We start from the raw sequence: 15001 nt of genomic DNA on the forward strand, positions 1-15001 counted from the left end.
ATGGCAATTTGGAATAATATTTTTTTTAGATCATGTGCTAATGTTTGCATTAGCATGCATTCCCCTGGATTCTATATAGCGCCTAGAGATATGTACCAAAATCCAGGCATATTTCATAACAATGTGCGTAACTTAATTGACTTAACAAGCTAATCAGCATTGATAACAGCACTTAACAAGCAATAATGAGCACTAATTGGCAACAATTAGAATTTACACGCCCAGCTCACTAAGAATATTGTGTAATGAACTGTGCCTAAATTCTAATGCATGCAGTTCAAAAGGGCATGGCTGTGGGCAGGGAATGGGCGTTTCATGGGCGCTTCAAAATTTACACATGTAGTTTTAGAGTAATGGCCCAGTGCGTGTAAATTTGCGTGCAGGGATTTATGCCATGTTTTCGTTGGTGTAAATGGAGGTGCATAGTTAGGTGCAGGGATATCAACTGAGCATATTCCAAATACCGCACCTAAATCTAGGTGCCGCTTAGGCGAAATTGTTTTCCGTGTGGATTTTTAGGCGCCTTATACAGAATCTGGCCCATCATATGTAAAAAGTTAATGCAGCAACACTTACTGCCTCCTATTTAGGAGGTGTTAAGTGCGTTCACATTATCTTAGCACTAGCCAGTTAGCATGTACTGATGTGAACACACTAGCTTCTATGCCGATTCTCTGTCCAAGATGCAGACCCTCCCCCCAAATTTTTAAAAATAGCTAATGCCCGAGTTAGTGCACTAACAGGCAAAATACTGCAAAACGTTTAATACGTTTTTCAGTAGCCTATTTTCACACGATAAGTGTGCATTCGCGCTTACCTCCTTTTATTAAAAGGGCCCATAAGTGGCTGTGACTACAGAAATCACTAATCAATCTTTCATCTATTATGCCTGGAGTTAGTCAGTTAATTGAAGAACCAATCAGGTTTGAAAGTAAAATAGTTGTTTTTACAATGCATTTATGTTCAATCAGTGCTGGTAGTCTTTATCTCCTTAAATGCAAAGCCTAGGATGGCAAAATCAATAGCCACCAGACAACCACTAGTAACACAAAAATTATATTTTCCATGCTGACTTCATACACATTTCCCATGACTTACTATGTGTTTGTTTATATACCATTCTTGATTATGCATCACAAGTTTGCAAATTCTGTTTTTCTTTTCATATTCTGAACTCTCTAATGGGCTCGCAAGTCCTCTGAACTCAGCTTAGCACTGTAGGAGTGCAGTTCAAACTGCATGCTAGGCAGCTTATTAATAGGCATCTTCAATTTTCTCTGTCCACAAAACCTATAGAAACATCTTCAAGATGATATTCATGAATTCTTGTCAAAACATATTCCTACAAAGCATATATGTCTCTTCCAGTATTTCTTCTGATGGGCTTTTTCACATTTAGAGTGATGCTGAACGTAGGAACCTTGCTTAATTGGAGCCTGTTCTGTATAGGAAAGTAGGTGTGATTGAGTATATACATGTGTAGGTACAAGCATAGCTGTTGGGTGTCCATAGGGTATTATAATGCCCCATTAGTCTAAACTGCTGACCTACACCTACCATACTTTCCTATCCAAATGGAATTCCTTGCAATATTCCTATTGATTATATATATTTAAATGTGTAAACCGCTCAGATAGATTTAATGGACGGTATAGCAAGTAATAAAGAAATTTGAAACATGTGTCTAGTCAGCTGGCTGCTGCAGCCAGTGTGACAGATCATGGTATTGCCACAGTGATACAGGAACATTCTACTGCTGTTGCAGTCTGTGCACCCAGCAACAAAGGAGCACAGGATAAGATAGGAGTCTGCCAGCAAGGAGATAGGACTGGTCTCAAGAGTTATAATCTCAAAACAGGATAGGGCATGGACAAGACTAGAAGATGGGTGCCCCTTGTAATGGACCTGCTGGCTGGGGAGGCATGACAAAAGCATTTGGGGCAGTCATTAAGAGGGATAGGGGAAGAAGAATGTCTCATGTCCAGTGCTCTTCACATGATTCACCAGTTGCTATGTCAGCATGGACATTTGAGGAAACAAATGACTGCCAGAAGAGGCTTCAAGCATCATATTTGGGTGCCCTACCCCCCACCCCCAACACCTGTCGGTTGTTGTACTCTCTAAACTGTCTGTTATGCCTGCACGCTGTAGTAAGCATGCTGACGGTTCATCTGGAATGGCTATACTGCATCTGAGCATAAATAAAAGTACACCTGTACCTTGCCCATAACTCCATGCCCCTAGAGTTCAATTTCAAGCAGAAGTTTTTAGAAGGACAATTAAATTTTGCTACCAGAGTGATTTCAGTGGGGTGAATTTTTGCATGGAGATTGTTGTTCTTGACCGGGGGTTGAAGAAAAAACATCATAGGATCTGCTTAACTACAGAAGTTCGAGAAGATTTGAATATGTGGAAGATCTTTTTACTCCGATTTAATGGGGTACGAGTGTAGTCTGAACCGCCTGTGTCTCATAGTGACCTTCAGTTGTTCACTGATGCTACAGGAAGTCATGGTTTGGGCATTTTATTTCAGGGTGCTTGGTGTGCCCAAAAATGGCCTGATTGGTGGAGGGAAATGGGTTTATGTGCAAATGTGGCATTTTTGGAGCTCCTTCCTGTATGAGTGGCTTTAATACTTTGGAGTGATTGTTTATTCTGATAACATAGCAGTGGAGCAGGCTGTGAATAAGCAATATGTGTGTTGTCCTCTTTTGGTTGCATTGCTGCGGTTGGTTGTGTTAGGATGTTTGCAGTTAAATTTGACTTCTGAACAGAATTCGTTGCAAGAGAATGTGGTAAAGGCGGTTAGCTTAGCGAAGTTTAAAAAAGGTTTGGACGGCTTCCTAAAGGAAAAGTCCATAGACTGTTATTAAATGGACTTGGGGAAAATCCACTATTTCTGGGATAAGCAGTATAAAATGTTTTGTACATTTTTGGGATCTTGCCGGGTATTTGTGGCCTGGATTGGCCATTGTTGGAAACAGGATGCTGGGCTCGATGGACCTTTGGTCTTTCCCAGTGTGGCAATACTTATGTACTTATGTACCTAGTTGGAATCTTGGTTGTGAAGTGCCTCAGGGCTCCCCACATTCTCCATATTTGTTTAATGTCTATTTAAGTTCCCTAGATAATTATCTTTTTGAGGATGATATTTTTATTCTCTTACTGGTGTTGGAGAAGACGGATAGTACCCTGAGTTCTATTAAACATTATATTTCCTCTATAGACAAATGGGCTACTGGACATTTTCTTAGGTTAAATAAGTCCAAGATATTGTGGTTTGGAGAAATTGAAAAGGTTCCAGTTAGCTCTGTGTCTTTGGACTCGGGTGAAATTTTGAAAATTGAGGGTTATTCTAGAGTTCTTGGAGTCATTTTAGATTCAAACCTTTCTTTTGATAGGCAGATTGGGGCTTTAAGCATGAGTTTTTTTCTAAAGTTTAGGTAATTTCATGCAATGAGGTAATCCCTGCGGAAAGAAGATTTTAGGGTTCTGGAGCATGTGGTTCTTCCTCAGATAGATTATTGTAATTTGTTGTATTCTCAGATTACTTGTAAATTGAAAAATTGCTTGCAGCTACAACAGAATACAGGAGCTAGATTAATCTCTGGTTTGGGTCATTTTGACATGGTCAAGGAACTCCATTGGCTTCCTGTATGTTAGTGTATTAGATTTAAAATGCTATGTTTAATTTTCAAATCACTTTCTGGGATGAATGCAGGGGGGAGGGGGGGGCTGGTGGATGTGCTTGCAATCCCTACTTCTAGGAGAAATCTCTGCTTCCATCGGACTCCAATATTAGCTTATCCTACAATGAAAAATATAAGATTAAAATCTATTCTCGAGAATTCATTTCCTTCCCAGGGAGCACGTTACTGGAATGTGTTACCTTTGAATATGAAAACACTGCCTTCTTGTCTATTTTTTAGGAAGATGCTGAAGACTTATCTATATGGGTGTTAATTTTACAAGTTTGTATTAGCGAGCTATTGTATAATAGCTTTTTTGGATTTGTGTAATTTCTCTATTGTTGAGACTTCTTCCTTTTATGAACCACTGTGAATCCTGTAAGGAACAATGATCGGTATACAAGACCTAGACAAAATAGGATAGAATGGAATGAAGACTAGATGAAATTGTTCACAGATTATTTTGTCAGGGTAATATGCATGTTAAATTCACTTCTGAAGTAGGTACAACTTTTTATAATAGCCTAGTAGAGGAGTGTGGTAACCGTGTTAATAGCCTACAAATCTATGTAAGCATTTACTTACAATTTATAGAAAATGCATCAGATAAACACCATACTGTAGCAGGACTTGCTTACCCTCTCCTGCTATAGCTGAAATAATATTCCCGCACCTTCTCTGACTTCCTGTGCAATTTTTCCTTAAGTTAGTCACCCGTATGATCGTTAAACCTTTTCCCCTTACATTTTATTTCTTTTGAAAACCATGATAGCTTCTGTTTATTTATTTATGCATTCTTGTATGCCATTATCCAAAGTGGCTCACAATTTACATTTTGGTCGAGTTACAATAGTGTTGTACAATGTGGAGAGAGCATCTATATATATCTTACATATATCTTATATCTTTATGTAATTTTTTTCCCTTTTCAAAATATTTTATTGGTTTTCAATATATAACAGTAACATGGAGAAAACATTATGGGAAGAGACAACAGAAAGAGATATGAAAGGGAGACAGAGAAAAAGAAGAAGAGAAAAAAAACACCACCGGGTGTCCAATTTGTAAATCTGGTGTGTTGAGGTAGAATTAGTTCTGAGTAGCGTGAAGGTAATTTTCCAGAGAAGACCAGACTTTTTTGTGGAAATTGTCGCTCAAGACTTCCCTGCCATGGCGAACTCGAATTTCTGGTGTTGCAGGACTGTATTCCACCAAAAATGAACATTCAATAACTGTGCAGACTTCCAGTTCTGCAGAATTTGTCTTTGAGCTATAGTAAGGAGAATGTCTAACAACTTTGCTTGGGGCTTTGTCAGTTCAAAAGATTGAGATGCTGATTTGAAGATGGCGATGGAATAAGACAGTTCGGCCACTGCAGGTAGGATCTTTTGGATAATGATCCAAACTTCCTTCCAGAAAGCATGAATTATTTGACATTCATGCAGCATATGTAGGAAAGTGCCCTCATGTTGTGAGCAATGCCAACATTTGTCTGATGAATTCAGACCAGCAGCAGCAAGCTTCCATGGGGTCCAGATTGCTTTGTGATACAGAAATAATATCGATTGCATAGTTGCTGTAGAGGAAAGAGGCTTCATTACTTTTGACCAAAAGTGATACCACTTTTCTTCACTCAAAACACAGCCAGTATCTAGCTGCCAATTTTTTTGAAGGACTGTATTATAATTATATGCAACATTAATTAAAATTTTGTAGATAGAAGAAGTGGTATGACCTTTTAAAACCATTGCCTGTGCATTAGAGAATAGAGAAGGCCTTAGAGATGATAATGATATTGATTTAGTGAATGCCTTGATACTACTAGAAAGTTGTAATTTAATTTTCTAGAGGAAATATTCATTGCCCTTAAAGTATGTCCTTTCATTTTGGTCCACTTCTTTTCCACTTTCACTAGGTGTTCCCTTCCAGCTCACAAGTTCTTGAGGTTTTCCCCCATATTAACAAAGTTAGGGGGCCTTTTATAAAAAAAGGCACACTAGCGTTTTTAGTGCGTGTTAATAAATAGCGCACGGTAAACGTAGAGACGCCCATAGAAATATATGGGTGTCAATAATGTTTAACGCATGCTTATTTTTAGAGCATGCTAAAAACGCTAGCGTGCCTTTGTGAAAGGACCCCTTAGTTTTTCTAAAGTCTAGAACCCTCGCTTTGAAAGAGTTATCACCGTTGTCTTCTGAATCTTGAAGCCTCCTATTCGGTGATCACTGAATGTCAGAAACTGAGCCTCAGAAATGATCTTCTGTCCCTGTACATGCACCAGATCCAGTATCACACTCTTCCCTGTGGGTTCAGTTCCCAGAACATTTCTCCATGTATGTATGTATGTATGTATGTATTTAGTTAAGTAGAAGGAATTATATATATGGGGCTAGATTCTATATATGGCACCTAAATAATTGGCACTGAAAAAAACACGCTTAGTTTTATTCTGTAAACCTCACCTAACGTTAGACGTGGTTTATAGAATACACATAGCAGCAGTCCTATAACTAAAATTTAGGTACAGGCATTTACGCCAACTAAAACCTGATGTAAATGCACATGTCATTTCGGCACAGATCAGGCATTTTCTGTAACAGTGTGAGTAAATTTTCAGAACACCCTCAACCTTCCCATGACCATTCCCACTTTTAAGATCTGTGCAGTCTGATTTAAACGCATCATCCTATATAATAATTTGCACCTCCAACGTTCTACGTCTGGATGCCTGGGTTTGTAACATCCATAGCCACTCATTGCCCTGCCCTCGCGTCAAAACGTAATGACGTCTGAGGGCGGAACTGTGAGAGGGAAGGGAAGCCAGCGCCAGCCAGCCAGAGAACGTTTAAGTACAAATCGAGGGGAGGAGAGAATCGCGAGGGAGAGAGAGAGAGGGAGGGAGGCGGGGGGCCTAGAACTCGGAGGGGGGGCCTGGAATTTGGAGGAGAGGGGGGCCTGGAACTTGGAGGGAAGGAGAGGGGGTCTGGAACTCAGAGGGAAGGGAGGGAGGGGGCATGGAACTCGGAGCCCGTACATGTTAATGAGCGCCGTGTCAAACTCAGAATGGCCGCGAGGCTGGAACTCGCACCACAACTGGCCGTTGACGTCCAGACTCCTGCACCGCTCAAACTCCATCGTAACCAGCATGGTGGCGGGAAGCGGGCGAGCGCGGAACTCGCACCACAACTCGCCTCTTAACGGGTCCCTTAAAAACATAATCGCCATTACATGATAACCTTGCTAGCGCCCGTTTCATTTGTGTGAGAAACGGGCCTTTTTTTACTAGTTTTATAGAATACACTTAGCGAATTATGCATGTAAATCCTAATTAGTGTGAATTAGTACTGATGATTGCTTGTTAACATCCAATTATCATCACTGATTTGCTTGTTAACCAATTAAGTTCTGTGCACAAATTGGCTACACATGCTACTTTGTGCGTGGAGCTTTAGTTGCCATGTATAGAATCATGGGGATGGTACTGAATATTATGCGCTACTTCTGCAACAAATTTTTGGCATGAAAAAACATTCTAACAGCTGCAAGGCACTGAAATGGGGCAGAAATGGCAAATCCACACAAAAACCTTTACGCGCTGATATATAGAATAGCACGTTAGAGTTCCTGGGCAAATCTGCAAAGGGGGTGCGGGCAAGGGATGTTGCTTTAAAATGCATGTAGTTTTATAGAATGGGGATCCACACCGAACTTGCGTGCTGGGATTTACACCTGGTTTCAGATGGTGTAACGTCTTTTACCGAAAGAGGAGTACAAATCCTGGTGCTATGCACTATTCTATAAAGGGTACTGATCACGGAATGCCTATTATAGAGTACCATCCAGTGCCGATTTTTTTTCAGCAACAAATTTGGAGTGCCATTTATAAGAATTTCCCCCTTAATATTTACTCTGCAGAACTAGTGCCACACTAGTTCATAAAATATTACGTACAATATCAGCTGGTCAGGGACCATCATTAATTTTGAACTATACAGGTAGTGTAAAGTACCTAAAATATAAAATAAGTAATAAAATAATTTAAAAGGACAGCCTACAAATCACAATACCTCTACACTCACATTAACCTACCATCCAAAGGCCAATTTATAAAAAGGCTTCTAAAAAGAAAAGTTTTAAATCTGCATTTAAAACACAAATAATTTGTCTTAACGTTTAACATCATTGGGTAACAGATTCCATATACATGCAGGCCAGCGAATGAAAATGCCACCGCTCATTTACAGGACAATCTAGTTACCTTTAATGATTGTACTTTGGACAAGGTTCATGCATTGAATTCAATACCTGTGACACATTTTCTCATGTCAAGACCTGAGTCAGATAAGGTAATTCATCACCCATTAAGGCTTTAAAAAATAGTGAACTCATCTTAAATTTCATTTTGTGAATCACAAGCAACCAGTGCAAAGACTTAAGAACAGGAGAAATATGTGCCCATAGGCTACATCAAGAAATCAGCCAAGCTTCTGTATTTTGAGCTGTTTGAAGAACCTGGATGAAACTAGTCAGTAAACCAAGAAAAATTACTATTATAGTAATCAGTACTGTTCATCACCAAGAGTTCTATAATCCAGCATATGTAACATATAGTTCAATCTCTGCTTATTAGGTGTATTATTAGTATTATGCTAACATTGTATTATATCTTTGGTATTTGAATTCCAGTGCTGTTAAAAATATGTATATTTTTGATACTGCGTCACGGTAATTCTGTTATTAGGTTTCAGTTTACAGTTTTCAAGTTTACCTCATTTAGGGGTCCATTTACTAAGTCGTGGCAAAAAGTGGCCTGCGGTAGTGTGGGCATGTGTTTTTGGCATGTGCCAGGCCAGTTTTTACCGCATCTGGGAAAAAAGGCTTTTTTTCAATGGGCCGGGAAAAAGGCCTGTGGTAAAAATGAAACCAGTACACGCCTATTTACGGCCTGAACCCTTAATGCCACCCATTGATTTAGTGGTAGTCTCATTTTGGCATTTGTTGCACATGCGTAGAGCCTACCGCGCCTTTGCAAAAGGGCTCCTTATTGCATTTATGTTTATTCTTGGTTATTTTACTATTGTTATGCTGTTAACAAAATTGTACATTTTATGTGAAACTACACCAGCTGTACACCATCTTGGGTGAATCTCTTCTTAAAGGCGGTTAATAAATCCCAATAAATAAATATAAATAAATAACTCTCCTAACCAGCTGTAGCTTATAGTTTTTAGAAACTAGAACAGATTTAATGTGAGCTTTCATAGAAACACTCTGATTAATAATCACATCCAGATTACGAACAGAAGAAAATCCAGTATTTTCCTACTTCTGGGTGGCACCACAGCTGTGGAATTCCAGTTAACATTTAGCACAATGAAATTACCTAATAACAAAATTTTCCGTTCATAACAATTATTTGAATTTCTTCAATTAAGGGGTATTTCTACTAAAACACATTAAACCTTAATGTGTGCCTAGTGCACACAAAAATGCGTACCACAAAATGCGCTAGTGTTTTGTGATAAGTAAGCTGTTTGCATGCGCTAAGCGCACTGTATTCATTTTTTTTTGTATTACTTTTCTGAAGGGGGCATGTCAGGGGCAGAGAATGGGTATGGATGCAGTATTCAGTTAGCCTATTCCGAATATAGCACACTAACCCTGGGATTCTATATACAGTGCCTTAATTTCTGCTCAGAAATCAAAGCATATTCTATAACAATGTACGTAACTTAATTGTAGAACTAGTTAATCAGCACTGTTAATGTTAACAAGCATTTAGCACTAATTGGCATTAAGATATACGTGCACAACTTGCTAAGTATATTCTGCATAGTTGAAAAGGGGTCGTGGCCATGGGCGGGGCATTGGCATTTCTAAAATTTATGCGTGTTGTTATAGAATACACCCGCTCTGCACATAAAGTTGCATGCGTAACTTAAGGCGCCTAAAGTTTGCATCTAAGAGTTTGGTACTGTGTACCAAAAACAGGGTGGAGAAAAAAAACCTACCAAATCTTGCTGACACTGAGAAGCGTCTATGGTACATAAGTACATAAGTACATAAGTACATAAGTAGTGCCATACTGGGAAAGACCAAAGGTCCATCTAGCCCAGCATCCTGTCACTGACAGTGGCCAATCCAGGTCAAGGGCACCTGGCACGCTCCCCAAACGTAAAAACATTCCAGACAAGTTATACCTAAAAATGAGGAATTTTTCCAGTCCATTTAATAGCGGTCTATGGACTTGTCCTTTAGGAATCTATCTAACCCCTTTTTAAACTCCGTCAAGCTAACCGCCCGTACCACGTTCTCCGGCAATGAATTCCAGAGTCTAATTACACGTTGGGTGAAGAAAAATTTTCTCCGATTCGTTTTAAATTTACCACACTGTAGCTTCAACTCATGCCCTCTAGTCCTAGTATTTTTGGATAGCGTGAACAGTCGCTTCACATCCACCCGATCCATTCCACTCATTATTTTATACACTTCTATCATATCTCCCCTCAGCCGTCTCTTCTCCAAGCTGAAAAGCCCTAGCCTTCTCAGCCTCTCTTCATAGGAAAGTCGTCCCATCCCCACTATCATTTTCGTCGCCCTTCGCTGTACCTTTTCCAATTCTAACGCCAGGTGATAACAGGTAAATAAAATAACTAATCAGATAATCCTCTCATCACGTTTCATCTGTACATCATCAGCCAGAGCTTTTATTGACTGATGACATAGGCCTTCTCAGCCAAAACATGGTGACCATGTTGGGTCTTTTAAATAAAAGCTTTCTTTATTGGCACACCCTTTTATGTGGATTTTTATTTCTGTTTTTGGTTCTTGTTTTGCAGAGGTTTGGACTTCTCCTTTTTGTTGTTGTTGTTACATTTAAAGCCACACATATACAGTACAATCATTGTTTTATATGTTCAAATAAAAGGGCAAAGTTGAGGCATTCTGTGGTTGAGCTCACTATAAAGCAATTCTATAACTGGGCACCTCCTGTCAGGCTCTCCAGTAGCATGTGTTGAGCACCTGTTTTATTGCAAAATCTCTGCTCCCTGGTGCTGTTCTAGAGTACCAGCATAAGCCACAATCTGTGTTTTTAACATTTAATCACCAACTATAAAGTTTGTGTAAATGCAATAAAGGTGCTCATAACTTTACATGTATACATCGGAGGCCCACCCGCCCAAACCATGTCCCCCCCCCCCTCCCCATAGCTGCATGCCATGTCACGTATACATACTCTTATAGAATAGTGCTTAGTTTGCCTATCCTGCTTATAATTGAAAAAGAAAAACGCCTATATTGCGACCCAAATCGGGAGATAGACGTTTATCTCACAAAAACGATTAAATCAGTATAATGGAAACAAAATATTCAGTACGTCCGGGTCGCTCGTACGGTCAGAGAGAAACGCCCAAATAAGGGGCGTGTCGGGGGCGTGTTAGGGGCGGTGATACGACCTGGTCGTGTACAACGTATCACTGATAGCGAAATGGATCTGGTTGGGCGGGAGCATGGGCGTCATTTGTTGGACCCCAAATAAAAGCGACCAGAGCAAGGGGGAAACGTCTTTAGACCCAATAGCGCTTGTGTGGATTTCGAAAGTGGCGAGATCGGTGTTGGGAGAGCTGATTTGTTGGTTGCAGAGAGAAAGTTGAGTGTGTTGAGTACCTGGTACGTTCGTCTGTGTGACCTGCCTCTGTTGTGACTGACCGACTGACCGTTTGACCTTTCCCTACTCCTACTCCTTGCTCTATCAGTACCTTCCCCTTCCCCTCCCTCCCCCTATCCCTCTCCAATAATCACTGTTCCCACGTGTATATTGTATTCCCTGACCTCCTTTTGTCTCTGTGTTGCCTGTGTGAGTGGAAGAGGGCGTGGTGGCTGGCAGTGAGAGGCGTGTGTGTTGTGCGTGTGTTATTACTACTACTAATAATACTTGCACTGCTGGGAAAATGGATGCACTTAATGCACTGGTGTCTGGCATGGTAGAGGAAGAGGGCACACACCGCAGGACGTATGCACGGCCCCGAGTCTATAGGCCCCGCACCACCTTCTTACAACTCACTGACCAGCAGTGTCTTACAAGGTTCAGGTTTGATAGGGACACCATTGTGCAGCTTTGTGAGCAGCTGAAACCCCCCCTTCAGCCCCAGACCCGTAGGAATAACCCCATCCCTGTCCATCTCAAAATCACTTCCTCTCTCTCTGTCCTGGCCACTGGGAGTTTTCAATCTGTATTAGCTGCTAACACAGGGCTCACCCAGGCTTCTATTTCACACTGTCTCACCCAGTTCCTGCATGCCTTTCTAACTCACACCTCTCACTACATCACTTTCCCCACCACCCCCCAGGCCCTGCACACCAACATGGCTGCCTTCTATGCTGTTGCTAGATTCCCCTCAGTCATAGGTGTGATTGATTGCACACACGTCGCCCTCAGACCCCCCAGGGCACACGAAGCCACCTACAGAAACAGGAAGGCTTTTCATTCCATGAACATGCAAGTTGTGTGTGATGCCCAGGGGGAGATATTAGACGTGTGTGCCAGGTTCCCCGGTTCCATCCACGATGCATACATCCTACAGCACTCGGGCATCTACCGCAGATTTGAGCGAGGAGAGTTCACCGGTGGATGGCTACTAGGTAAGTTCAACATGGATGGACCCATACCTATATCTCCTCCACTGGGCAGCCCTCCGCCCTGGCTTCCTCCACCTCACTCCACAACCCACTATCCTTATCCTCCCTTCCCCACCCCTCCTGTACCTGCTCCAAGCAATACACACTCATCTATCTCATTCTGCTTTTCTCCAAACAAAGGTGACCGGGGCTACCCGCAGAGGACGTGGCTCATGACCCCCGTGGTGCATCCACAACCAGGCCCACAAGAAACTTACAACAGGAGACATCGGAGCACCCGGGGAATCATTGAGCGGACTTTTGGAATGGTCAAAAACCGCTTCCGCTGTCTGGACCGGTCTGGAGGGGAGCTCCTCTACAGCCCTGAAAAGGTGGCCAAGATGTTTGTTGCCTGCTGCATGCTGCACAATTTGGCTCAGCGCAGAGGACAGCCTCTCCCAGAGGAGGCACAGCCACCAGAGGAGGTCCCAGATGAGCAAGAAGAGGAGCCCCCTCCACCCCCAGCCCACAGAGCAGACCTCAATGCTTACCAGCTTGGCATAAGAGCAAGACAAAGACTCATTGAAACAAGTTTTGCGTGAAAGTAAGTGCACATTTATTGTGTATAACTGCATAAGTGCATAGGTGTTCAACCCCCCCACCCCCCCACCCTCACCCTCCAGCATGTGATAACATCACTTTCCCCGTCCCCTCCCCCGTCCCCTCCTACCCCTCCCACGGAGTTCCTGTGCAGTTGGTGCTGCAGGGGGAGTATCGTCATCACTCTCAGTCCTGCTCCCACTGTCCTCCTCCTCGGCTTGGCCTACGGAGTGGAAATCTGGCCACTTTGTTGGGTGTAGCCTGGCCACAGGACCCAGAATGGGAGATGGTTTGGTGGTGGGTGCTGCAGAGGCGGCAGATCGTAACGCCCACCTCTTGGCTGGTGGTTGCTGCCCACTGGAGGAGGATGTGCAGGGCAGGTCTTGCTGCTGCAGCACGGCTGGAGTAGGTGGTGGTGGGCCCGGAGGGCGCAGCCCTTCAATGGTGTGCTGCAGCTGTTGGAGTTGCTGCAGCACCTCTTGGTGGGCTTCCCGCTGTGCCTGGAGCACCTCTCGGTGGGCTTCCCGGTGCGCCTGGAGCAGCTCTTGGTGGGCGTCCCGCTGCCACTGGAGGGCTTGCCGCTGCACCTGCAGTGCTTCCCTCTGCAGCTGTAGTTTGTCCTGGCGGTACTCCTCCAGGCGCACATTTTGTCATATTTTCAAAGCACTTAGCCTCCCAAAGTTCCATAGAAACCTATGGAACTTAGCCTCCCAAAGTGCTTTGAAAATATGCCTCATAGTGTCTCAGCAACTCAGTGGCCAGCCGCAACAGTTGCCTCCGTTGGCTGGATGGCCTGTGATGAGGAGCCGGCCCCCTATAGGCATACTCATCAGCAGAGTCAACCAGTGGTGGAGGTGCCGCCTCTGCTGGTGGTGCTGGTGGAGGTTGAGCCTCTACTGCTGGGTCAGCTGCAGGTGGTGGTGGTGGTGGTGGTGGTAGAGGCTGTACTGGTGCAGGTGGTGGTGGTGGTGGTGGTGGTGGTAGAGGCTGTACTGCTGCTGCAGGCGGTGGAGGGTGAGGCTGTGATGCTGCTGTAGGCCTTGGTTGGTGTTGCAGGCCACTAGGGCCAGCCTCCTCAGAATCACCACCTGTATAGCACAAGGGTGAGCAAATGTTGGTGAAAATAACCCACTTTTGTCTTTCAGCATTCATATACATTGGCCCCCAAACTGCTGACCCAGCAAAGAGATGGTGAGGAGGAGGATAGGAATTGACAGCGATGTGAAAGAGAGCCCCACAGCCAGCTGGGATAGAGGTGGTGGAGGGCCAGCCAAGAGAAGGACACTGCTCACAACTTTGTGGACAAGCTGTTTGTTGTATATTTGTCAAAATGAAGGACATTTCAGCATGTCTTCTGTTACTACGGACTTGCTAGACTCTCTAGAACTGCATTATCACCCCCATTACAGACTCCTTAAGTTGCATGCATGTGGCCCACACTCAGTAGAGCACAGAGGTGACAGAAGGAAATAGGCACGGTTTGGTGATGGGAAAATAGGAGGGAGTAGTAGGGAAGGAAGGGTCCCAAAGTAGTGCCACAGTAGTACCCTACATACACCCATAGGAGCGAACTGTTATGCGTTATTGGGGGTGAAGCCGAGTGCACAAAACTCCACCCTGGACACCTACATGATAGTTGCTCAATATTGGGGGTGTTGAAACACCCACAGCAGCCACAGAGTGTGCTCCTATGACACACCACTACTCAAAGAGACCTTACAATGTAGTTAAGATGCACACACAGGACAAGTAAGAGGGAAGGTAAATGAGTACGGTAGGGATAGAGAGTAATGATACAGAGCAAGTGAGTAGGGGTAGGTAAGAAAGTCAGCACAGCAGCATTAAGATGGTCGTTTATTCTACATATTACCACACCCGCCTGAAAATCCCTCCCGCTTGCCGCTCACCCCACTCCCCACCTCCCACCTCCTGGCCCCAACTTGTATAACACAGTTTAGTGCAGCGGAACACATAAGCGCAGCTTCATAAAGAATGGTCAACCTACCTGAGTCCTCAGCCTGTGCAGAGGTGTCAAGGGCCCCAATTCCATGGATGCCCTCCTGGGGTAGGAGGGAGTGCACCATTAGCTCCAG

The 15001-nt window shown here is 43.3% G+C and overlaps 1 protein-coding gene across 1 annotated transcript in view; it reads left to right on the top strand.

Moving 5' to 3' along the window:
• CADM2 (cell adhesion molecule 2) overlaps positions 1-15001 on the top strand; it is a 1618262-nt gene that overhangs the window by 1324073 nt on the left and 279188 nt on the right. The window lies entirely within an intron of this gene.

This window comes from Microcaecilia unicolor, chromosome 5 (genome assembly GCF_901765095.1).
Source record: "Microcaecilia unicolor chromosome 5, aMicUni1.1, whole genome shotgun sequence".
Lineage (NCBI taxonomy): Eukaryota > Metazoa > Chordata > Amphibia > Gymnophiona > Siphonopidae > Microcaecilia > Microcaecilia unicolor.